At 44.1% G+C, this 23,357-nt stretch overlaps 1 long non-coding RNA gene across 1 annotated transcript in view; it reads left to right on the forward strand.

Annotated features, from left to right (window-relative positions):
• LOC112545276 (uncharacterized) overlaps positions 1 to 19,748 on the forward strand; it is a 96,842-nt gene extending 77,094 nt beyond the window's left edge. The window contains exons 4-7 of the long non-coding RNA XR_003088740.2: positions 2,446 to 2,507; positions 15,944 to 16,048; positions 18,401 to 18,508; positions 19,288 to 19,748. This is a non-coding gene — a long non-coding RNA (uncharacterized LOC112545276). The remainder of the gene's footprint in view (positions 1 to 2,445; positions 2,508 to 15,943; positions 16,049 to 18,400; positions 18,509 to 19,287) is intronic.
• Positions 19,749 to 23,357: the final 3,609 nt, after the last annotated feature.

The following is a 23,357-nucleotide window of genomic DNA, read 5'->3' on the forward strand; positions in this document are numbered from 1 at the left end:
ACCCTGGTTGAATCTTTCTTTTTTGGGTCATCTTCCCTTCCCTCAACAGCACTCCATTAAGGGCATAGCCAATGTATGTTCAATTCAAGGGACAAATTCCCATTAATTTCAGCAGGCATTTGCTCAGACCAGAGCCCTTACACTTGGAGAGTGATTTTGAAAACATGAGTACTAATAATGGGTGTACCTAAGAGAAGCATTTGGTTCCACACCTATAACTACAGCATGATCTAAGATAATAAATTTTTACCTCATAAAAATACAAGAACGGCCATATTGGGTCAGTCCAATGGTCTATCTAGCCCAGTATCCTGTCTTCTGATGTGGGCCAATGCCACGTGATTTAGAGGGTATGAACAAAACAGATAATCATCAAGTGATCCATTGCTTGTCATCCAGTCCCAGCTTCTGGCAAACAAAGGCTAGGAACACTTCAGTTATTCTCCTACCACTGACTTGAACGCAGAGGTGAAAGTAAGTAGGTGTGCTCTGGTGCAACCAATTTTCCTAGCACTGAAGTTAGGCTCACTGGTCCATAATTACCAGGATTGCCTGTGGAGCCTTTTTAATAGAATCTGTTCCATTATCCTTCAGGTATCTGCTACAAAGGTTGATTTAAGTGACAGGTTACATACCACAGTTAGTCATTCTGCAACTTCATATTTGAGTTCTGTCAATTCTTGGGTGAATACCATCTGGTCCTGGTGCCTTATTACTGTATAGTGTATTAATTCGTCCCCAAGCCTCCCCAGGTGACATCTCATTCTGGGACAGTTCCTCAGATTTGCCACCTAAAAAGAAAGGCTTAAGTGTGGAAATCTCTCCCACATCTTCTGCTTTGTCTTCCTTGAGTGCTTCTTTGGCGCCTGGATCATCCAGTGGCCCCACTAAATGTGTGACAGGATTTCTGCTTCTGATGTAATTACAAAAATGGCTGTTGGTTTTTGACTCTCTTACTAGTTGCTCTTTGTTTTTGGCCTGCCAAGTTGTACTTTTTCATATTTGAGGTGTATAACAGGGTTGAGACTCACCAGCATGGTGCCTCCTGCAGGCCAGACTGGGAATTAGCTCAATCCTCAGCAGGGCTCCCCCTTCTGGCTTGTGTCTCACCCATCATTGCTCCGTACTCTCTCTCCGCTCATCGCTCCCAGACCACGGCGACCTCTTTAGGACGATGTGCTTTGGCAGTGCCCACCACACTCCCTTTTGGGATATCAGCAATCCTCAGTCTCTACACCTTCCACTCTGGCTAAATGAAGCCAGTCTAACCCCTCATCTCAGGGGCAAATGGGGGAGACTTAGGCCCACTCACTGCTCTGGGTCCTGGCGCAGGGACTTTTTGGTGGCACCTTTGTCCTGCCCTCCTTCACTCCTTTGTCCTGCTCCCTCTAAAGTGCTTCTCAGGAAACGTATCCTATACCTTCCCTGGTCAGGTTCCTAATGCTCTCTGCTTTTCCCAGCATCTGCTTATAACCAGGGTGGCCCCAGCAAGCTGCCTTTTGATTGGCTTCTTACAAGACCCTTTCTGATTGGCCAGACTTCTGTGCAGGCTCCCTCCAGCCTGATTTAATCCCCTCTGGCCAGAGTGGGACAGCCACCCCACACATTGCCAGGGTTTATGTTGCTTTCTAATTTCCTTAGTAGGATCCGAATTCCAGTTTTGAAATGATGCCTTTTTGCCTCTCACTGCTTTTATTATATTGAAGTTTAGCTGTAGTGGCATCTTGTGGGCGCTTTCACTATTTTTTTAATTTGGAATATACATTCATTTTGAGCCTCTGTTACAGTATTTTTAAAAAGTTTCCATGCACTTTGCAGGCATTTCTCATATGTTCTGTTCCTCTCAGTAAGATTCCTCATTTTTGTGTCATCCCGCTTTGTGAAATTAAATTGGCTTCTTTGATATCTCCCCACTCCCGCCACGAGGATATTACTTTTAGTTATGTTTTGGTTACTGTTACTGGGTGTTTCAGCTATCTATCTGCACCTCTTCAACGAGATTCGGTGCTCCACTTAGGACTAAATCAAGAATTGCCCTTCCCCTTGTGGGTTCCAGGACTAACTGCTCCAAGAAGCATCATGAATAGTATCAAGAAATGTTCATCTCATATTTCCATATATTTTGAACCATGGTATGATTGTGCCCCATTGGTTATTACTATTTAACCAAAGGTGTTTTGGGCCTATTTCATCAATATCCTTATTTAATACCAGGTATTTAAATTAATCCACCATAGTATTTAAACTTCTCACATTACTATAGAAACACTTACAAAATGTGTCACTTTTCAGTTGTCTGCCTTTTTATGTCACTGAATGGGACTCTAATACTATACTAATTACTTTTCAACGTGGATTCCCTCCCCTGGTGAGTTATCTTCCCTCCAAGAGGATCCATCTGGAAGGAGATAGGATATCTAAACTTAAATTCCTTTGTTTCTGCAGGTTTGTCTCATGACTTTTGGGTTAGCTGTTTTCACCATGAGCCTGATGAAAGCTCTCTACAGGTATGTCTATACAGCAGAATAAAACCTCACAGCTGGCTTGTGCCAACTGATTCAGGATAGAGGGGCTTGAGCTGAAGGGCTGTTTCTCTGATGTGCATATTTTGGTACTTGGAACTCTAGATTCTGTACGTTTTTACAATGTTTTTGGATACATCCATCCCAGTCCCGTATTCTTTGCACACCCAGAACTACTGCTGAGGGATTCAGTGGGTTACGCACAGGCGCTGCACTGTGTTGCAAAGGGAATGTAACACAATTTCTTAGAACGAGGAAGAGAATTAAGCACGAGATGGGGAGATCAAAAAAGAGACAGGAATTAGTATATGAGGAGGGTTTCAGAGATCTGGGAATCTAAGGAAATGAAGATTTCCTGGAAAATCTGTCATATGATTTTTGGCAGACTGCAGCATAATATAAATAAAATACAGAGTTCTGGTTCTCAGGGAAAACCCCACCCATGCAACAGAATAATTTTTGGGAAAATGTATGATGTTTTCTTTCCACCTACATCCATCCAAGGGGTTTTTTTCTGGAGGAGGACATAGCGTGGCCCATTCAGGTTATAGGTCTCCTACAGAGCTATTGTGGAATGCTTGATGATGATTGTAGCAGCTGTAACAGTCTGCATTATGGAGAGCGTTACAGCGGAGCACCTCAAAGTTGCGAGATGAAAACTGGCTTACAATTGTGAACTATTACTTTAAATAGGGGGGGAGGGGTGGGTTCCTGGTCCTGCTTGGGGGCCAGGGGCCTCTGCAGAAAAGGGTGCAATTGTGTTAGCAGCAATCATCCGGCCAAGGGCTGGGTAATGTCTATTTTAAGGAGGAGCTTGCTGAGCCTCTCGGTGGATTTGGATTCTTGTGTATTGATATTCTAAATTCTATAGAATAAAGTAGCATTATATTGCAACCTTCCGGCAGGAATATTTTGTGTTTTTATCTCATTTCTCGATCTGCTATGAACACTACAAAAGTGCTTTCCAGATAGTGAAAAATCCCAAGAGAAAAATCCCAAGAATCCTCCCAAACACCTCTATAAATTGGTTAGTGTTACTCACCCCATTTTACAGAGGGGGAAAACAAAGGCAGAGCGCATTTAAGTTACTTGCCAAGGGCTAAATGACTATCCTGGGGTGGGCAATAATTTTAACAGGGGAGCCACTTGATGATTTTTGCTATGTGGTCATGGGTTGGCTTCACCCCCAGAAGGGGCGGGGCCTGGGCAGAAGGGGTGGGGCTTGGGACTAGCCTTCCCCCAGAGTTGTCTGGGGCTGGAGGCTTTAAATTAAAAACACAATAAAGGGTTCGCAACTCTCAGCCCCACCTCTACCATGTTGCCTGGCAACCTCTCAGGGTTCCTGTAACTATTTAAAAGGCTTGCAGCTCTGGCCCTTGCCAGGTAGTGCCATGACCATGAGCCATTTAAATAGGATCCTGCTGCCTGAGCCACCGCTTGGAAATTCAGTGGCACAGGCAGCAGGCTATAAATAAAAAGTGGCCAGAGGCAGTCCGCTGGATGAATCAAACTGTTAGGGAAGCCATATCACATCTTGCCCTGCTCTGGGCTACCCTGTGGCAGAGACAGAAGCTTGCTCTCTTCTTCCTTTGTGGTCTTGCTTAATCATGTGGCCATGTAGTTTCCTGAGGTTCTTTTTTTAACAAGTTTGATTTCTTCCCTCTCTGAAATTTATAAGTTCTAATCAAAGGATCTATTGAAAAAACAACCAGATGTAGGAAGGATTAAGGATTAAGGCAGTATGGATTGGATAAATGAACAGTAAGATGGATAGAAAGCTGGCTAGACTGTTGGGCCCAATGGGGAGTGATAAACAGCTCGATGTCAGGTTGGCAGTTGGTTTCTAGCGGAGTGCCCCAAGGATCGGTTCTAGGGCCAGTTTTTGTTCAACATCATTATTAATGACCTGGATGAGGGGATGGATTGCACCCACAGCAAGTTTGTGGATGACACTAAGCTAGGGGGAGAGGTAGATACGCTGAAGGGCAGGGATAGGGTCCAGAGTGACCTGGACAGATTAGAGGATTGGGCCAAAAGAAATCTGATGAGGTTCAAAAAGGACAAGTGTAGAGTCCTGCACTTGGGATGGAAGAATCCCAAGCATTGTTACAGGCTGGGGACCGAATGGCTAAGTAGCAGTTCAACAAAAAGAGACCTGGGAATTACAGTGGATGAGAAGCTGGATATGAGTCAGCAGTGTGCACTTGTAGCCAAGAAGGTGAACGGAATATCAGGTTGCATTAGGAGGAGCATTGCCAGCAGATCTAGAGAAGTGATTATTCCCCTTTATTTGGCACTTGTGAGGCCACCTCTGGAGTACTGCGTCCAGTTATGGGCCGCCCCACTATAGAAAGGATGTGGACGCATTGGAGAGGGTCCAGAGGAGGGCAACCAAAATGATAAGGGGGCCGGAGCACATGACCTATGAGGAGAGGCTAAGGGATTTCGGTTTATTTAGTCTGCAGAAGAGAAGAGTGAGGGGGGATTTGATAGCAGCCTTCAACTTCCTGAAGAGAGGTTCTAAAGAGGATGGAGAGAGGCTGTTCGCAGTAGTGACAAATGGCAGAACAAGGAGCAATGGTCTCAAGTTACAGTAGGGGAAGTCTAGGTTGGATATTAAGAAAAACTGTTTCCCTAGGAGGGTGGTGAAGCACTGGGATGGGTTCCCTAGGGAGGTGGTGGAATCTCCATCCCTAGAGTTTTTAAGTCTTGGCTTGACAAAGCCCTGGTTGGGTTGATTTAGTTGTGATTGGTCCTGCTTTGGGCAGGGGGCTGGACTCAATGACCTCCGGGGGTCTCTTTCAGCCCTCGGATTCTATGATTCTATGTAGCTTTGGGCATTTCATTGCTCAACCTCGCCTAAAAGTTGTAAGTATGCATCTACAACTGGTATCTGCACTTAATTTCAACTTTAATATTAATTTATTGTTCTAATTTGATGCTGATTGATCATGAAACTACATGTAAGCCAGATGGCACCATGTTTCCAGTTTTACACCAGTCATTTTCCAGCAGTCATTTGTTGTGTAATTCCAGACATGCTTATGGGACAGCCAAAGAAAAGCATTCATTTTGATTATCTCATTAATGTTTTATTCAATCAAGATAAAGCACAGTGAATGCGTAACAGACCTAATGAGTGCACACAAAACTACATAAGCTTAAACTTGGGTCCAGCCTATGAAACCGAGGTGTTGTTTACCCTGCTATGCCAGTACAATTGCTATTCTATGCAACATTCACCCAGTAACTTGATATGCCTGTTAAAAAAAAAAAAAAAAAAAAGCTTATCTTAAAAATTAATTTAGGGCCTGATCCAACTCCCAGTGAGGCGGAAGGACTGCTGTGTGGTTTGATCCTGTCTCACGGATGTCCATCAGAACAGGATCAGCCATCTACAGAAATTAGTTATCAGTTTTGTTACAGGGCCTGAAGGTGTGAAATGCTGAAACCTTCAACCCCCTGTTAAAGTCAATGAAAGCTGAGGGCCCTCAGCAGCCGGCAGGATCAGCCCTATAATTTGTAGAGCAGATCAAGCTGCAATTACTGTTAAATGCACAACATATGGGAAACATTACTGCCCATTGCCTATTTCTTGTGTTTTTAATAGGGATACGTGGTTTTGCAAACCAGGCTGAAAGCCTAAGACTGACAGGCATTTCGGTCCTTTCCATATGAGTGAAAAATAAAGGACTCAAAGTCTTTTCGGACTATTATAAAGTGGGGACCAATTTCCTACTAAATAGATAAGAAAATGAAAAATGACTTTTCCGGTAGCTGCATTCCTTGTGTAGTTTTTAAAATAGGACTTGCTTTTATTCCCATTGATGTGCGTGTGTATTATTAACAGATGTCTAGCATGCAGGGTCTTTATGAGTCTTGCTGTTTTTAAAATAATTTGTAAAGAGAGAGGCAGATAATGATAAATACCAATCTTCATTGTAATCTCATTCTTGGCAGAGTCTGGAGCCTTTTATGATAGGAGATATCTGAGAAGCCCAATTAATAGTTAGAAGATTGATTACTTAAAGGTAAACTGCAAAGTTAAAATGAAAACTGAATTAAGGACAGAACTATGTCCTGGTTGACCCACTGAGATAGCAAGATCTGCTGAACACAGGAATATGTTTTGAGGCTGAGATTTTCAAAAATGCTTGAAGGGATTTAGATGCTCAATTTCCATTCATTTTGAAGTTAACTGAGCCTCCTGGTCTACACTAGGACTTTATTTTGAAATAACCCCCCTTAGGTCGAATTTATAAGTGGAACGGCCACACTACCAAGCCCATATTTTGAAATAATGGGCCACTGAATTTGAATTCTGTACTCCTGATTTTCATCAGGAAAAATGCTAATTCCAAAATAGTTATTTCGAAATAACGGTAGTATGGATGCTCCAGTACTGCTATTTCAAAATGACTATGCTCCAGAGTAATTCAAACTAATTACTCCCCGGTGCTTCCTGGGGCTCTAAGTCTGAGGTAGCGCGTCCACATTAAGAGAGACTGCCTCAGACTAATTTCGATGCTTCCACATAGCGAGGACACACAATTTCAAATTTGTTAAATTGGGAGTTAAGTTGAATTTAGTAATTTCAAAATAGTTTCCTAGTGTAAACATGGCCTGAATGTCCAGATCCTTTATTTGGCATGTCCTTCGTGAGCAGGTCTTGCACTGTGTATGTGTTTGTTTAAATTTTGGATGTTAACTTCATTTCCATTGCTGCGTTTAGAGTTAAAAAGCTTGAGGAAAGACTTCATTACCATAAACTGATTTTTCAATTATTTACTTCCCTTCTCTTTAGTTATAGCTTATATAACTTTTATCTTTTGAAGTCTTTTTGAAAATATGTACCACATTCCAATAAATACTGCCATGAAGCAGTAAAAGTTATGTATGGCGTACAAAAGGGCTATATGAGTCAGTAAAAATATGAGTAAAACTAAACTACAAAAGGGATAAGAAGGAAAATCTCCATGTTAATTTCTCTCTCTCTCTCTTCCAAAATCTGCTTTGTGAAAGTCATCCCAGAATGCATAATTTTGTGATCTCAGTTACTTAAGGAATTTGATGCTTTCTGAGTGAAAATAATTACAGGAAAAATAAGATTGCTGTAACATAATATAAATAGTGAATAGCAAAAACGTCATATGTCATACCGGGAAGCAAAAATTGACCACCAGTTTATTATAATGCATTATTTACCCCATGTCTTAATTTCTAAATGGGGCACTGGCAATGAAAAGAATACACAGAAATGAACAATATGTCACAATCTCTGTTCACTGTTGACTTTTAAAAGCGCCCAGTAAAAAGATCAGTTCAAAGCCCCACAATATCTGCTATTTTTGAAATGTCTGTAACTCTGGACTAATGTCATCTGTCTGCCAGTTAGAAAGCCATGGAAAGGGCCCCGCCTTTTAGTGATACCACATGTCCCAGCGTCATGCTAGAAGAGTTTTAAGGCGAAGTGCAGTGTTGGCAATGACAGGGCCTGTTTAGATGTGTGGTCTTGACTAGCGCAAAATTCTGCAGGTAAGTAGGATACTCTGACAAGGCTGGATTGCTTATCTGCAAAAGCGCTCAGAGGTAAGTATGTGCACACTCCTTTTATTGGTGATCTGTTCTCCTGCCTTGTTGCCTATAAATGTGATCAGCTAGGCTGTGTCAAGACTACGGGGAAGATTTGAAAGAGGATATGCAAATTCTATGGGATAATTTAGATGCGGCTTTTTCGGCGAACCCCTTCCTTTTTCGAAATGCCCGTAAACCTCATTTTTTGCAGAATTTGCATATCCTCTTTCGAATCTTCCCCATAGTCTAGACATAGCCCTAAAGGTTACATTAAAGGCAGAAAACTCTTCTCAGAAGCCCACAACTACTCTAAGTTCTGTGTTATTTACTAGAGATCAGCAGTAGTAGTTCCTGTCTTAAATAACAGGAAGGCTGGACAACCGTTCCCCTCCCCCACTTCCCAGCCTCCAAAACAAGGCAAAAACCCAAGGAGGGAGGTTAGAGAACACTTTCTTTTTGAATAAAAAAATTCCAGAGACTTCTTTTAAAACACCTCCAAATACTGGGAGATTGACTGCAGTGCAAGCACCAATGCACTACATGGCTTTTGCCACTAGAAAATGTTCCCTAACCTATCTGGGCAGCAGCTGTGAAGCAGATGGAAATTGGTGTGGCTAAGTCATTCCGCCGCTCTTCGTGGACAAAAATCAGATCCAAAACAAAGAGAGAGCTTTTGTTTTAAGGAGTGATTTCTTGAATACATGAGAACGGTGGGGTTTGCATCGGAATGCTTTGTTCAAACAGAGATGTCCTTGTTCCCCAAGGTGAGGGGGAAAACACCTACAACAATATGGCTTCAGACAGTTACATTTGTACATACAGGAAGTCCCCGGGTTACGTACAAGATAGGGACTGTAGGTTTGTTCTTATGTTGAATTTGTATGTAAGTCGGAACTGGTACATATTGTAGGGGAAACTCTAGCCAAACATTTCTCCAGAGCTCAGTTTTATTCTCCCACACCTCACTTCCCTCAGTCCTTTATTCTCAAGCTGAGGTGTCTGCTGAGAAAAGCCGCTCCGCGTCTCCCTGGTCTGCTGGGGGGGGGGGGGGGAAGGGACGCTAGCTTCGCGTCTCCCTGATCTGCTGGGGGGAAGCAGCTAGTGCGGGGTTGCCTCACCCCGTTTGTAAGTAGGGATCGGATGTAAGTCAGATCCATGTAACCCGGGGACTGCCTGTACTATATAAAGGTTGCATCAGAGTAGTTCACGCCAGTTTCTGATGCTTCTTGCCGTAATACAATCCTTCCATAGATCTGCAGGAGGACAGAATGGTACCAAATGGAGCCTCTGGAAAGTAAACAGCATGTGAGAGCCATCTAGGTGAGCACTGCTTGCTCATATGTCTATTGGCTACATAAAAATGTGTGCGCAATCTGTTGTTAAATCAGCTGTATGTGTAGTCTGTATCATAGACACTGTCTGGGTGATCTCCTGAAGTCCCTAACCAGCCAAAACTCTCACTGAATTTTAGTGGTATGTAAGCCTCAATATGACCTGTTATAGGTATTGCAGGAACAGAAAGACAAATCTCGTGGATCTTTTAATACGGTGCATTGGAAGGTGACAATGCTATATTGTAGGGCGGAGCTTCACTGGTATCACTGTGCAACACTCTGTGGCCAACTGGAAATTCATGGTGCCTGTTGGTCTAGAACCTACCTGAGCAAAAAACACAAGCAACTTGAGGAATAAGAATTCCCATCCACTTTGCAGGGCCTGGCACATGACAAAGCAGTTCTGATTCCATCCAGTAGAAGGCAGTGGTGCAAATACACTTATTGTCCAACTCCAGATCACTGCAATAAGGAATGGATTAATAGGTAAGGTAGTTGAAGCATTCTTCAGTCCTGATTCTGGTCCCGATGACTGTAAAGTTAATTAAACTAAAGAAGTGGCAGAAAAAGCTGAAAAGGACATAACGATTTCAGATACTGATAGCAAAAATGAAACTTAGTTTTTGCTAGAGGCACATTCTGGGCTCTTGATACTCAACATGATACATTCTCCTTTTGATTTGACTCTTTTACTACCTATACCAGTCACAGCATGCTGGTATGGAGCATTTCCCAGCATGTGACCTCACTTCAACGGAATTGTCTCAGTTCTTTCCAAGTCTGACTACAACCATTTTTGTTTTTAACCTGGCTATGTCAAATCTTATTTGCTAGATTCACAAGCTTAGTACAGTAAACTTCCAATAATCCGGCACCTTTAGGACCTAGGGGGTGCCGGATTATCAGATATGCCGGACTATCGGAAGGGAGGGTTATGAGGGGTCTGAGGTGGAGGGGATGCATCCCCCCCCACCCTACACCAGACCCCTCATAGCCCCCCCTTCCGATAGTCCGGCTCTGCCCCATGAGTCCCTGATTCAGCCTCTGCTGGTCAGTTTCAGCAGCGGCTGAATCGGGGACGCCTGCTGCAGAGCAGCTGGAGTGCTGCCGTGTTGGTCCGGTAGCGCTGCTCCTCAGTGCTACCTGACCAACCCGGCAGCACCCCAGCTGCTCTGCCTCAGGTGTCCCCAAGTCAGCCGCTGCTGATACTGATCAGTGGCTGACTCCAGGAAGCCCGAGGCAGAGCTACTGGGGTGCTGCCGGGTTGGTGCGGCGCTACTGGACCAACCCGGCAGGTGCAGCGCTACTGGGACAGAGCAGTTGGGGTGCTGCCGGGTTGGTCCCTGCAGCGCCGAGGTGCGGCGCTACTGGACCAACCCGGCAGCACTCCAGCTGCTCTGCCCCAGGTGTCCCCAAGTCAGCCGCTTCTGATACTGACGAGCGGCTGACTACAGGAAGCCCAAGGCAGAGCAGCTTTGCCCCGGGCTTCCTGGAGTCAGCTGCTGGTCAGTTTCAACAGCAGCTGAATCTGGACACCTGAGACAGAGCAGCTGGGACACTGCCGGGTTGGTCCTCGCAGCGCCACACCTCGGCGCTGAAGGGACCAACCCGGCAGCACCCCAGCTGCTCTGTCCCAGGTGTACCCAAGTCAGCTGCTGCTGAAACTGATCAGGGGCTGATTCCAGGAAGCTGGGGCAGAGCAGCTCTGCCTCGGGCTTCCTGGAGTCAGCAGCTAGTCAGTATCGGGGACAGCTGGAGTGCTGCTGGGTTGGTCCCGCAGCAGCCCCGAAGGGCAGCGCTACGGGACCTACCTGGCAGCACTCCAGCTGCTCTGCCCCCGGCTTCCCCGATTCAGCCTCTGGTCAGTTTTAGCAGCGGCTGAATCGGGGAAGCTGGGGGCAGAGCAGCTCCAATGGTCCAGCTGCCCAGAGCACTTCCGGGTTCCTGATGGTGCCGGACCATCAGGAGTGCCGGACCATCAGGAGTGCCGGACCATCAGAGTTTTACTGTACTACTTCTAAGTCAATGAAACTATTTACATAAGTCTATCAGGATCTGGCCTGCTGCCTTCTGATTTATGGTACTTGTGGATTTTATTTTGTAATTTGCAGTGTGCTTTCTTACATCGCAAAGCATCTTGACATTTGCCAAAGGAAATCTGTATGTTGGCTATCACTATTAATAGCATTATATAAAGAGCAATTTAACACCTTCTTGGGGAAGGATAAGCTAACTTGAGTGCAGTAGTTAACAGAGTAGAGTGGTTGCTTTATAACCTTCACATTTTTCTATCTTGTATATGGAAAATCAGTTTCCTGTGATCAAATACACAAAATTTTAACTCATTCACGAGTATCTCAACTGAAGCCCATATACAGAATGGCCAAAATCTGATCTCATTTACTACATGTAAATGTACTGTAACTTCATTGACATAATCCAGATTTATATCTATGCGAGTAACAGCAGAATTTGTCCTTCAAGGTCTTATATTTTTGTCATACTTTGAAAAAAAAAATTAAGGAGTGGGGGATTAGCAGATAAAATATATTTGTAAATTTTAAGGAAAATATGTTAACTACAGGCAGTCCCCGGGTTACGTACAAGAGAGGGACTGTAGGTTTGTTCTTAAGTTGAATTTGTATGTAAGTTGGAACTGGTACATATTGTAGGGGAAACTCTAGCCAAACATTTCTCCAGAGCTCAGTTTTATTCTCCCACACCTCACTTCCCTCAGTCCTTTATTCTCAAGCTGAGGTGTCTGCTGAGAAAAGCCGCTCCACGTCTCCCTGGTCTGCTGGGGGGGGGGGGGAAGGGGCGCTAGCTTCGCGTCTCCCTGGTCTGCTGGGGGGGGGGGGGGAAGGGGCGCTAGCTTCGCGTCTCCCTGGTCTGCTGGGGGGGAAGCTAGTGCGGGGTTGCCTCACCCCGTTTGTAAGTAGGGATCTGATGTAAGTCGGATCCATGTAACCCGGGGACTGCCTGTATTTCATACAAATGTGAATTAATGGAACTCTGGCATTTTTTTCCACTGTGGAAAATGAAGATTCTATTGAGGCCTATTATCTGAGCTTCCAAAAAGGCCCAAAGTTGGATGATCGAAGATTTGTGTTCAATTATTCATTTGTTTTCAATTTCTGAAGGTCAAAGTACTGAGTGGCATGGGGAAGAATGTGGCTATCATTAAAAATTTAGCTACTTTTTGTAGTCCAATTAAACTCCTAGATAATAGCAGATAAAAACAACTGCGTGATTGCTTGTCTGACAGAACACTGATTTATTGGGACTGAGCCTTGGCTTCTATGGATCTACACCTGGGATGAAATTACCTGTCAATGTTCTCTTCCATTTTGAAAAGAATTTGACAGCATGGGTGAAGGGAGAAAGAGGAAGAAGGAAAGAAAAAAAAGCAAGATGTGATAAGGTCCTTAGAGGTGGATTTTTTTCAGTGACATAATACACAGAGTCCGAGGATCCATTCTAGTGGACCACAAATTGAATGTGAATCAACAGGTTGCTGCACTTGTGGAAAATGCTAATATTCTGGGGTGTATTAACATGTGCATAAGATATAAGACATAGGAGGTGATTGTTCCATTCTACTAGGCACTGGTGAAGTCTCAGATGGAGAACTCTCTCTGGTTCTGGGCACTACACTTTAGGAAAGATGTGGACAAATTGAAGAGTCCAGAAGAGAGCAACAAAACACGATAAAAGGTTTAGAAACCCTAATCTGTAAGGAAATAAAAGTTAAACAAATGGGGCATATTTGGTCTTGGGAAAAGAAGACTGAGGCAGAGGGCCTGAAAGTTCTTCAAATGTGGAATGGGCTGTCTATAAATAGGAATGTTTTGAAAATACTGAAGGGAGGACAAGAAGTAATGGGCTTTAACTAAAGCAATGGGGATTCAGTGTAGATATGAGGAAAAAAATTCTCACTCTAAAGGTAGCTACGTTCTGGAACAGGCTTCTGAGCTAAGTTGTGGAGTCTCTGTCATTGGAAATTTTTAAGAACAGGTTGGCTCCATCAAGGATGGCCTAGCTTTCTTGCTTCTACCTCAGCAAAGCGAGGCTGGGTCTGATGGCTTCTCAAGCCTTTTCCAGCCCAAATTTCTTTGATAAGTCTCATTCCATGCGAAACTTCCCTGAATGTTTGTCAGTTTATGGTAGAGGAATTGTCACAGGAATTGTTCTACACTTTATGGGCCTGCTCTTGGGTCCTTTGTAATCAACAGGAGTTTTGCCATTGACTTAAATGGAAACTGGATCTCCTATGACCCATAAACAGCCTGACGTGGGGCTGATGTGCCCCATCTCTACGTGTCCACTCCCATCTCTACTTGCTCACTCGCCCTCTACAGTCACCTGAAGCGAGGCACCCGGCGCTCTGGCAGTGATTTAAAGGGCCAGGGGCTCTCCCCGCTGTTGCCTGTACAGTAGCAGCGGCAGTGGCTGGGACCCTCAGGCCCTTTTGAATTGCTGGGCCATAGGGCAATTGCTCCCTTTGCCCCCCCGACATCGTCAATGGGCCTGAGTGTACATATTGCAAATTATTAAGGACCAATTAGTTTTTATAGCCCTAAGATTATGTTATTAAATTAAGGCCCTGTTTTTAATTCCCATTGAAGTCAAATACTCCCAGTGATTTCAGGTACAGCAGATCAAGCCAAATACATTTGCACATCTACTCCTTCGTCTCTTTTTTTGTCTGTTCCTCCATCTTTTGTTTGGTTACTCCTTATCTTTTCCTTTCTGTTCATTTTATAGTTTACTTTTAGGCTACGTCTACACTGGCAGCTTCTTGCACAAGAACAACTGTCCTTCCGCAAAAACTTGCCTGCTGTCTACACTGCATGAGAGTTCTTCCAGAAGTAAATTTACAATACAGTGTTGGAAAACAGGGCTTCTTCCAGAAGAGTTATTCCTCTCCCCACGAGGAATATGCCCTCTTGCGCAAGAGCTCTTCCAGAAGAGGCCAGTGGAGACAGGCAGCATGAATTTCTTGGGCAAGAAGCCCTTATGGCTAAAATGGCCATCAGAGCTTTCTTGCACAAGAGAGCATCTACACTGGTATGGAGCTCTTGAGCAAAAGCACATTTCTTGAGCAAAAGCACATGCCAGAGTAGACACTCTTTTCTGGAAGAGTTTTTGCACAAGAAGCTGCCAATGTAGACATAGCCTTAGTCTTTACATATTTTCACTGGACGTCATAGCTCTTTTGTACCAGATGTACCTTTCACTACTCTGGGACTGTGTCTACTGAAATTTGAGATACGTATTCATATTTCTAAAAAGCTTTCAAAGATACTTGAAGAAAAACACACTTCCCTGAGGCATCTGTGAAGAAAGAGCAAAGACAGTTACAAATGAGGGTTTCTCCTTTAATTTTGGACAAGAGAACTGTGAGAGACCCAGGGCAGCTGGCTACAATAGTTTGGTGGAGGGCAGACATATCGGGAGCTGGGAGAATGGCTTTCTGTTTCCTGAATAAATTGCCAGTCATGTAATCAAGGAAGGCAGGCACCTGAGTCTAGTTAAGAAATTGCCTGAAGCAGAAAGCTAATCAGGTACCTGCAGCCAATTAAGGCCTGCTGGGCTATTTTAAAAGTTTCCCCTCTGGTAAGGGAGGGGGAAGGAAAAGAGTGAAGGACTGAGAGGAGGAAGTGTGTTGCTAGAAAGTTGGGGACTGCAGAAAGGAAAGAGTATTTGGGCGAAGCAGGAAAGGTTTTCTCAGGTACCAGGGAGAAGATACTAGGGAAGCATTTTGGGGAGTGGCCTTGGGAAAAGGCTGCTGTATTGGGGGTAGGGGGAAAACCCCTGAGAGGTGCCGCTACCTCTAGGGTCCCTGGGCTGGAACCCAGAGTAGTGGATGGGCCTGGGTTCCCCCAACCCACCCCAGACCACTAAAGAAACATCTGTTCCTGGAACAGAGGCCAGGATTAAGTAGGGGTCTCCCCCCCCAATCTTTTGACTTTGCCAGTGATGAGGATGGCTCAGTAAGCTGTGACCCTGGCCTCTACAATACCATTTCCCACTCAGAGCGTAAGCCAGCATTCATTGCACTCTCCTTACTCCCGCTGGCTTGACTGGGGAAACTGAGTGCAGGTGCAGACAAGTAGAGATCAATATTCTTTGTTACTATTGTTATTTGTTCTACTATCACAGCTACCATTCCCAGTTGTAGACCAGCACCCCATCATGTGAGGTGCAGTACAAACACACAATCCAAGTATAGACAAGAGACAACACATGAAAACAATGGGACAATTTTGGTCACCTGGACTGTTAGATATTTGTATTTTCAACAAGCATTTACCTGCCAGTCTCCATATAAGTTATTCCAATTTATATTTTACAATGGGGGGTGTGTCTGATAGCTAAAAGTTCTGCGGATAATGACAAGCCTCATTATGCTCCCCACACGTTCCTTCATCCTTGTTTTGATGATTCCTGTCATCATTTTGCACTAAAGTTTCCCCCCATTTTCTTATACTTCTCATGTTTTCTTTTTTGCAGCCCATGAGCTCCCTGAAATGGCAGAGGAATGATCTGCACGGTTAATTTGGAAAGATTGATAGTGCACAGGTTTGCTGTCATCAGATGTCTCATTGTCCAAAGAGGGTGAGTTACAATAAATTGAGACTTGATGTTTGACAAGGGACAGGCTCAAATGTAAGCTACTTAAGATAAACAACTCGGGTAAGGAGGTAAAATGACATAGATGGATAAGGAGGCTTAGGGTTGTACTAACCTTTTGTTCTATCATCATGCTGTGATGGACTGGGCCAGGTCTGGGCACTGCTGAGGGTGTCCGCTCAGGGCAAATTGCTCAAAACCAGGGCTCCTTACAGCCCCAGCCTGGAAACCTTTCCAAATAGGCCACAAACGAGTCACACCAAGCACTTCAGCTGCCAATCCGGCCAGCAGGAAGCCTCATGAGCAAAACCCCTCAGACGCCCCTGTTCTCCCTGTCCCCCAATCAGCCTGGGCCTAACACACAGGTGAGGGGTTATAGAACCCAATCTCACCTACCCCGAATGGGTTCTTCCAGTCCCAAAAGACCAGCCACAGTTCCCAGTCAATTTACACTTTGGCTCTTACCCACAAGATCACACTAGGCCAATCCTTTAGAATCTAAAATCTAAAGGTTTATTAATAAAAAGAAAGAAAAGGTTGAGAGTAAGGTTGTTAAAGAAAATACATTACATGCACCAGTCACCAAGTTCTTGATGCAGGCTCTCAGCAGAGATGTTACAAACTGCTATGTTACAAACAGTCTCTGGTGTACATCCTATGTCAGGATGGGTCGACAATCCTTCCTGGCTCGCTGTCCCTCGCAAGGCTGCATCTGGGATTAGTGACAGAATTGAAGACAAGATGGAGACCATCACATGGTCTTTTATATCTATTCCTGGTGTCTCCCACGTGGAGCAGGTCACATGGTCATGTGACCTATTCCTGTGTTCCAAGTCAGGAGCCATGGTATTGGCTGGTTTGCAGGTTTCCAGCTGCACTCCTCAGGTGTGTATCGGGCACCTTGAGAGCCATTGTTCCTGGAGCCTCGCTAATTAGCATAGTCATTGACTGAGAACAATTGTTCTTTACCACAGGCAGTCCAGAGACCATTGCTCTGTCTCAGGCAGAGAACATTCCCAGTTCCCAGAATAAGCACAGAGTCCTTATTCATAACTCCACACACAGACCTCATGCAAGCATGTGAATAGCACACATAGAATCCGCAGAACATAAGCTTTCATTTGAAACCTCACATGACCCCCTTTGTACAGAATTTAGGGCAAACACTCCCACCCCATAGGTGCAGCAGTGATCTGGCTGCTCCCATTAAAATCCAGTAACGTGACACATGCTTTAAACGTGCATAAGGAAAAATGGCTGAGCATCAGTTGAGAACATGAGATTGCTGTAGTTTGAGTTGTGAAAATATGTATATGACAGGGCCAGCCTTAAATCTTGTGGGGATCTCTACACGGTAACCTTCGCAGGGTCCCATCCAGCTCTTTATCCTCCATGTCCAGTTGCCCATTCCCCTAGGTACCCAAGACACCACTGTCTTTACAATGGCAGGTCTGCAACATGCCCCCCTTCATCTGCTTGGGAAGCCTTACTCCGTCTGGTGGCCGGCCTGCATGGAACAAGACGCCAAAGCACAGCCTGCCTGTGGCTGAGCAGGTGTGCAGTCAGAGCAGCCACACTTCACCCTCTCCCACTTCTGCTGGAGCGGGCTCAGACATTGAACAGAGAAGCCATTGTGCCATTCTAGGTAGCAACTGAATTGGGGGACTCCTGATTGAGCTCTGCTTCCCCCTCAGCTCCTGCCACTGCGTGTGTGGGGGGGAAAGGGGGGACAGGGAAGCCTGACCACTGTTGTTGCCTTGTGTCAGGCCCCCTATCTCGGTAATTGCTGAGGAGGTTGCCTCAGGGACTGGGTTGCCATGGGGGGAGAAGGCAGGGCATTGTTGGGAAGGGGTGGGGCTTGCGGAGCAGGAATGGACAGCCCCCACTCTCATCCCACTGGGAGTCCTGGGCCAGACTGAGTAATTTCTCCATCTGAGGATGGCCCGCGGACCAGGAGTATGAGACCCCAGTTCTAAATGCTGACACAAATCGATGGCTCAGTGCAAAAGAGCTACAGTTCGAAACCAGACTTCATACAGTATCAGGGAACGAAATTGGCGCCTTGGGAAGGAAGAGTTTCAACTTGGAAGTGAAGTCTATAGCGCTGACCAGAAACACGGCATAGAGCTCAAAATGCTTAAAACTTTAAAATGTCAGCTACTGGGTTATTGGATGGTTTTCCTTATGTCGTACAATTGTTTTAGGATTAATGAAAAGTAGAAAAAAAATCAATACAAATATTTGTTTATTTTTACATTGTTCATTTCAAATCTCAATTAAATAAAGGTAAAATTCCATTCTAAACTTCTCATTTTTCTCGCTGTTGAATGTGGAAAGAGGGAGCATCAAAACCTCTTGGTGCAACCCTGCTCTGCGGACATGGACTAAAAGACACCTCCTTTGCTTTAATATAGTCCTGTTTAAGAAGCCTGTATAAGTGAAAACGTAAGTACCTTTTAGATGGTGCTTGCACAATCCACACGCAGGGGTTACAACATAGCACTTGTGGCTGCCAAACTGTGGCATAGTCTAGACAGAGCCTCAATTTCCTAAATGCTGAAGTAATTTTTGAAAATGAATGTAGTCTCCTAAATCACTTGGGTGTTTTCGAAACCTTTGCCCCAGAATTCTTCTTTTCCTTTCCAAAAGAGGAACAACCATCTTGTGGTGTGGGTTCAGGAAATCTATTCTCCTGATACAGCAACTGGTGGACTTGCACTCAGGTGCTGGAAATCGTTTCGACCAGCTCTCTCTCCTTAAAAGGCGTCTGCGGGGGTCACTTTTCTTTGAGAGGCAAAAACCAGCCATAGAAGGTGGTGAGCTTTTTTAATATCTGCTGCAAAAAATTGTAACACAGTGAATATTTTGTTCTCTATGCCTCAATTTAATACCTTTGCTTACATTATAACTTGGATGGAAATGTCACATGCTTTTTATCTTTCTGGATTCATAGAAGCTGGACAGTCTGAGATCCAGAAGTTAAAAAACAAAAAATCTAGAAATAAGAATTGTCATGCTTTCTTCAGAAAGTTATGGAAAAGTTTAAAGAGGGGGAAAGAAAAACAAAACAATGAAATGTTTATTATATAAGGTGGGACAATCTGAAAGCGTAAACTTCAGAAATGAGTCGAATAATGCATACGTCCAGTGATTTACATTTACAAAAAAAAGCCTTTATCTTACTGCAATATTGACATTCATGTAATATTTTCCTTTTCCTACAGGGCAACGTCACAGTGAGGTGATACCAGTGTGATAAGATAAATGCAACCTTTACATGTTAGCCGCCTTTGTATTATGTTTTTTATGAGAGGGAAATTCAGATTTAAAAGGAAGTTCATTTTATATTTTAGCTATTACAAAGGAGGAAAAATGCCCAAGGGATGAAAAGAAAAATATTTTGGAAAATTGGAGTTTGTGAGAGCAAGTGGGTTTAAATAGAGGTTTTTCATTCCAATAGCAAAAATGGAAAAATATTTCTATTGGAAAAGATCTCAGACACACATCTTGGTTTCAGTTAGTGAATTGTAAATACCGAACATTCCTGTGTTGGTATCATATTTAATTAATTTTTTCCCCAATCGTGCAAACATTTAAGTATGTGCTTGGCTTTATTCATGCCAGTTGTTTCACTGAATTCATAAGGAAAGCTGTGTGAGATGCAGAACGTATATGAAAAGGGGTGTTGTCCTCTCTGACATTTGCCTAATTTTCAGTGAAAAGCATGGAAAGAATCACATCTCGAACCTTTGTATGGTCACAGCTGTGTTATATAAAATAGTACCAGAAAATGACTGCAATAAACAAAAAACCCTTTCTCACAAATTAAGAATAACTTTTACAGTGAAGGAAAACGGCATCCTGGGAAACAGACGTTTTAACTTTGATATCTGTGTTCTGCCTTTGTGATGTCTAGCTTCTGCTTCAACAGGAAGACATTTAATCAATTTATGGTAAAAACAAAGAAACCAATCAGTGACTTCCAGAAAAAGAAAACGCAAGGACCGATTAGAATGTTTCTTTTTCAAGACAAAGAGACAAAAATGCCTTATGTGGGCTTTCTTGCGCAAGTTTGTCTGTGTGGATCTTATGCATATCTTATTAGTGAACGGCATGTTTACCAGTCCATAGTATCACTACTTTCCCAGTCCAAAATTGATAAGAAATATCTAGTTCAGTGGAGTTCTGCTTTTGTGTAAATTGCTTTGATCTTCCTGGATCGTATTTAAGAAAATTTCAGTCAGTTTTCAGGGAATGGAGAAATAAGAAGCTTCATTAGGAGAAAAAACCCACTTGTTTAGAATTTTTGAACACATGAATATTTGCCATTTTATTTTTTCACATTAGGAAACTGCGTTCCCCACTTCAGAAGAAGGCATCCAAATGAGGCTATTTCCCTTTAGGTTTTGATCAGGATGGAAGAAATAGTTGCTTTAGTTGTGTACGTCTATACTGCACCCATACCTCAACATAAGCTACACATGCAATTTGAGCTATGCAAATTGCATAGCTTATTTCGAGTCAATTTTGAAATGGCATATTTAGAAATTTGGCGCTGCCTACATAGCAGTTATTTCGAACTAGAGCACTATTCCAAAACATCCCTTACTCCTCAGGGAATGAGGTTTACAGGGATGTCAGAATAGCAAGCCCGTTACATTTCGAAATAACAAGCGCACTCAAAAGACACGGAATAGCTATTTTGGGGTACCTCCGGTATCCTGAAAATGTGCTGCAGTGTAGACGTAGCTTTTATTTGTATGATGAAAGCTATCGTTGCTGGCAGTAGGATGATTTTGGAAGTACAGCATGCATGGACCTTCATCCACAGCTCTACAGATGAGCCATCCCAGCTAATCTCAGGCATGTCATCTGTTCAGTCATGTGTGCCAAGATGTTCAAAGGGGACTAGTAATTTGGGGTGTCTTCGTTGCGTGTGTGAAGTGTGCTGAATTACTGGGCTCCTTTAAAGTGTTTACCAGCCCGTGATTTGCAGGTGCATTGTGCACATTGCAGCAGCAGGCCCCAAAGGTTACAGTTCTATCAGGTAATGCAAAAAGGAATCATCTTGGTTAGCTTTTATAGCAATGGGTCCCTGACTGAGGCAGGAGTTGCCCCGTAGCGCCTCCTGCTGGCTGAGTATGGAGCAGTAGGCACTCCCTGCTTTAGTTTCTGCTCACCCAGGTTGTGTGTCTCTCAGAAAGTCCCATGTCTCAGTCATCCAGCCAGAGCTGGTTTTCCAGTGAGGCATAGTAGCCATGTGCCTAAGGATACCAGTTTTCTAGGGAAACCTAAATGTTAAAAGTGGGTTAATTAAAAGTTTCACTTTTTAACAGAAAACACAAAGGTCATCAGGAAATTCCTCTGGACAGGTCTTCTCCTTTAGGCTTGAGAATTTCTGATGACAGGTATTTCTTGGTGGTTGTTGCTTTTTGTCCTTGGTGGTGATTGTTGTTTATCTGAGGTAATGTTTCTCATGAATTCACTCAAAAGTTTGTTTCCTGCCCAGCCAAGTGATCTGTTTTGACATTTGTGACTTTACTTAGTAGCTTGCAGTTTAGAGGTGGTGTTTCTCTTTCTGGAGACTGAGCCCTTGTGGGTGTGTACCGTGTCTTGGCTTTCTCATAGAGCATCAACAACATGGCAGGGTCATCATTTCCACACTGCATTTTGTAAATAAAAATAGGCTCCATACAAGGTTCCCCATAATGTGCGCACCTGTGCAGACACGCACCAAGACTCGGAGGCCTGCCCACCTCTGCAATAGAGCCGCACAGTGCCGGCTTAGCTGCTCCAGGGCAGGGCCACATGGCAGGTGGCTGCCCCACCCCGAGAGCAGCAGGGCAGCCTCCACGCAACCCTGGCTCTAGCTTCAGCCACAACTGGAGCTGTAGGCCACATGGTGGGCAGTGACTGTTGCAGCAGTCCTGCCTGGGGCCAAAACCGGAGGATGTATTGCAGGTGGCCCGCAGCTGCTTGGGTGGCCCACGGCTGCTCTGGCGGTCCCAACCAGGGCCAGAACCAAAGCATTCATCATGGCTATGCCGGTGGCCCCAGTGAGCATGTGTCATGGGCGGGGCCGGGCTGCTCCTGGGACCAGGAACAACTATACTGCAGCCCCAGAAGCCACCCATCATACAGCCCACCCCAGAAGCAGGTGCCTGGCTTGAATTGGGGCCAGAGCCACATGGTGGGTACTTAGCTGCTCCTGGGGCAGGCCTTGTGGCAGCTGTCAGAGCTGGAGCCACAGCCAGGGGTGCGCTGCTCCTGGGTTTGGGGTGTGGGGCCCGGGTGTGGAGCAGCCGGTGGAGGAGTCGCATTCTCCCCATGCCCCAGGTGTTGGTGGTAGCAGGAGATTGGCCCACACTGATCAAGGCGAACAAGGCTGAGAGCCGGCAGAGCCCTGCAGAGCATGGTAGGGAGGCAACCCAGCTCAACTTGTTTTCAATTTCCACACATCAGTGGAGTATGCTACAATTACGCCTGGAGTAGGGAAATGACAGTCAAAGGAATGTGTGATTCCAGGTGGTTTGCTTGTGCAGATGCTGTTTTGACTTTGAAAATGAGCTATGATGTTATCAAGAGAACCTTATTAGACATAGCCACATCAAATCTGAAAAACCATGTGCAAAAACTGAAGCAAAATCCTTAGCAGAAAAATTTGAAAAGTCTGATAATGCTGTTTTTACTATTTTGTTGAATCGTTTACTTCAAAATACTAATGATGTCAGCAAAAAGTTGATACAAATTCATTGAATGTTCCACAACTGTTAGCTTCATTTACAAGTTTTGTCATGGAAGTTCAAAATGATTATAGATCCATGAAAGCAGAGGCACTAACATTAACAGAAGATATAGGTTCCTCTGATATATCTGATGAGAAGCATGGGGAAAAAAGGAAGTTATTTTTCGATGAAACTAGAGACAATAAATTTAAAAGGGAAAGAAGATCGTTATTGAGACCATCAGTGTTATTTGTGACACAATAATAGTGGAATTGCAGAGTAAAGGTGAATCTCTAAAGAAAAAACTGTTGCTTTATTTTGCATGAATTTGACAGAAATATGGATAAAGACACTAAAAACCACTGTAGTAAGAAATTAAATGAATTCTACCAAAAGGACATAGACACAAATCATTTTCAAGTTGAAGTGAAAAGTTTCATTCATTTTATAGAAAATTATGTGCTCTGTGCTGTGAGATCACCAGTTGATTTGTATAGACTTGTACATGATGGTTTGCAGGCAACCTTTCAAAATGTAGAAACCATTCCGAAAATATTTTTAACAATACC

This window comes from Pelodiscus sinensis, chromosome 11 (assembly GCF_049634645.1).
Source record: "Pelodiscus sinensis isolate JC-2024 chromosome 11, ASM4963464v1, whole genome shotgun sequence".
Taxonomy (NCBI): Eukaryota; Metazoa; Chordata; order Testudines; family Trionychidae; genus Pelodiscus; species Pelodiscus sinensis.